General features: G+C 44.7%; 1 protein-coding gene across 1 annotated transcript in view; it reads right to left on the reverse strand.

Moving 5' to 3' along the window:
• The window catches only part of TBL1XR1 (transducin (beta)-like 1 X-linked receptor 1), a 62,572-nt gene that overhangs the window by 20,041 nt on the left and 39,186 nt on the right, over positions 1–3,345 (reverse strand). The gene's annotated exons all lie outside the window — the stretch shown is intronic.

Consider the following 3,345-nt stretch of genomic DNA (forward strand, 5'->3'; position numbering starts at 1 on the left):
GTACACCCCCGCCAGAAAAACACACCAACCTGTTCCAGAAACACACGGCCCGCCTCATGAGGACATGAAACTGCAACGGGGGCAAAAGGTTCCAGTTTTTCAATGCTTATTTACATTTTCTGAGAACTCCTTTCTGTATTTACCTCCCCCCCCTCCAACCCAGCACTCCAGAGACAACCATGACGGGGCCAAGGCACAGCCAAGAGGAGAGAGGAATTGTGAGAACAAGCAACACCAAACCACCTTCCTTTCTGCACCGACAGCAAACTATCCTACTGAAGTGAAAGTACAGCAGAAGTACAGATAGGAGAGGATACAACAATTAATTCTCTTTGACAAATTTGGATTCATACTGGGCTTATGCTGCCAACCTTTAAAACTCAGGGCAAAATCAAACATCCCCCAGCAAAGGGCTCTGCAGCGTGGCCACCTCCAGCCTCAGGAGACACGGTCCCACAGGGCCACCACGTGCAACAGGGTTCACGCAGCTCAGAGCTGCTTCTTCAGCTGTTGGCAAGGTCTCCTCCTGAGGCCGGCGAGCTGCCGCTGCTTCCAGCCCTAGGAACTGTGCTGCCCCCCTCCTTCTCGCTCAGAGCTTCCTGGGATGACGGCAAAAAGGAGCAGAGGTGGGACGGAGAGGGGACCCACCAACCTCAAAGCCAGCGGTCACCTCGCTCTCAGTGCTCCCCCCCTCGCTTCGAGCTGAAGGTACAGCGTGCCGCGGACACCTGCCAAAGGGAAACGGTAATGGGGAAGAAAATCAACCTGCTGACCTACGAAAGCCCGTGAACTTCACCTTCCCCGATGCCCTGACACGGCCCTGGGGCGTGTTTGGGAGGTGCCAGAGAAGATTTCTTAGAAGTGGCACCGTGTAAGTGGGAACTGAAACACAGAGAAGGCTGAAAAGAAGAAAAATTAAGAGGACAAACCAGTAAATTTATCTGTGTGTAAATGTCCATCCACGTGCACACATACTCCACGTACTAACAAATCTACTTCATTAATGTTGGTTCATTTCCCCAAAATCCACTATTCCCACACGGAATCAACTACTTATTTCAGGCACTTAATAAATATTAATATTGCTCTTTATTTTAGATACAGCAATTAAATAACCCAAAGGACTCTGAAAAATGAGCCAAAAATAAGTAGAAATGACACATAATTCCTACCAGTCTTAGATTTCTAGCCTAATTTGCAAAGGGCCCATTAAAACTATCTCAAGATATTTGTACCTGTATGTCCCAAATTCATTCTGAAAATGTAACAAGATCCTTGATGCCCCTTTTTCTGGCGCTTATAAAAATTCCAAGTCTTCATCAAACCATTATGTGGATTTACAGGAAATATGGCAAAGTTTGATGCACCCACGCTGCTGTTCTAGCTCCAAATGCACTTTTAAAGGAAATCTCTCCCACCACCTGCCTCTGCTTTTGGTTTGCACTTTGGAGCAGTCGCAGGGAATGTGAAGTAAGATTCCTTGTTGGTAAAACTAAGATTAAATAAAAAAACAACCCCAATCAATGGGTTAAAACAATTAAAAAAAACCTAACCTCACAAACCAAAACCAAACGATGTGCACAAGGGTTTAGAAACCATGCCCAAATTGCTCACAGGCTTCCAGGACCTGGGATCACACCAGGATTGATATTTGCTGCTCAAAATAAAGTCCACGTCAGCAACGCCTCTTCTCAGGCTCTCAGCCCACCCAAGTCCCCGCGAGGCCAGGCGATGCCGTGTGCCAACAAGGCTGCATCCCAGCGTAGGTCACCCGTCACCCCGGTCCTCCTCGACCACCTGAAATCACCAAGCCACGGGCACTGGTTACCTGCGGGATGCCCTTCCCGGAGAACGAGCCTGTGGTTTATAACTGTTCCATTACACTCAGCATAGTATGAACATACCCCAGGTAATTTGTAATGTCGCTACAGAAAGTCCCTGAGCACCCAAAATTTATCAAGCGTAAAACAGCAATCATAAAATAAAAGGCGAGCTGTCTGTACAGGTGCTGGCCTCAAGATCTGCTCAAGAACTACATGTGACACCGGTCAGGGACACACAGGACACACATCTGTGCTTTAAACAAACGGACCCACTCATTCCAACTCCGAATCCACACCAGAAATCACACAAAAAGTCATCTGGAAACTACTTTTTTCAGAGGAAATGAGGTTTCTGGTCCCAAATCCATCACACCAGCTCTGACTTAGGTTCCACACAGCAAAACCGTGCCTGGATTTCGGAGACGTGTCTACGCTAACTCACACACCCCAGCACGCGGGGTCTCGCCCAGGCTTCTCCAGCCCTTGAGGACTATTCACACATCGTCCTACCTTGGGTAAGTAAAATCCAGGCTAACGAAATCAAGTTTCACTGTCACGCACGCCGGATCTGCGGGTTAATGGGTGCCCCACAGGATAAATCTGACAAATTATTATTCTACTCAGCATGTTTATGCTAGCTTTGTACTCTTCTGCCAGGTTCATGCCAAATGCTAGAGAACAGATGCCACCCGACATGGCTCCTGGCCTAACAGGTTTTTTTTGTTGGATTTGTTTTTGTTTTGGTTTTTGTTTTCTTTTAAAACAAACCTGAACTGACAGAGAAAGTTTATAGATCAGATTAGCTCTTTACATCTCTTAATCACAGTTTTATAACATATAGCAGATTTACTACAGTTAGATTCAATCTATCATCAAACAACAGTCTAAAAAAGTAATATTGCTGCAGTTTTAGGTGGGCTTTAACACATCCTAATTATGTAGGACAACAGAAAAACATGGCAGGCTACTGTGAAAAATAATTCCCCAAAACACACCAATCATTAACATATCATATTTCCTATCAAACTAAAGGGAACAGCTAATGCTCTGGGTAGCTCTGAAAAATGTTTAATGTTCAGATGTAAACAGACTGCTACATTTATCCATGGAAAACAGAAGTCTGGCTACAGAAACAATAAATCTCCTGCAACAGAAATACTGTCGCTACTCCTTTTATTTTTTTCCTCTTTCCCAAGAAATCCAGATAAATATCTAAATATCTTTCCAGCATGTGTCCACACAGACAGTGATACTTTTTTAAACTGCTTCTTAAGAATTTTCCTTTCCTAATGACCAAAAAAAAAAAAAAATAAAGGCACATTATATGACCTAGGAATGAGTATCTCTTCAATTCCATCCAAAACACCTGAGGGTGCGTACAAGTCCTCTGGAAAGTTTTAATACAATTCTGCTTTATATCTCCTAAAGGAAAAAATGAAGTTCTGTGTGTGATACACAATCCCTCTTCATTGTGCTTTGCGTGGAATGCTGGACGTCCTTCAGTCCGGCAAACCTCGCTGCT

Source organism: Apaloderma vittatum, unplaced genomic scaffold, assembly GCF_000703405.1.
Source record: "Apaloderma vittatum isolate BGI_N311 unplaced genomic scaffold, ASM70340v1 scaffold8721, whole genome shotgun sequence".
Classification (NCBI taxonomy): Eukaryota; Metazoa; Chordata; class Aves; order Trogoniformes; family Trogonidae; genus Apaloderma; species Apaloderma vittatum.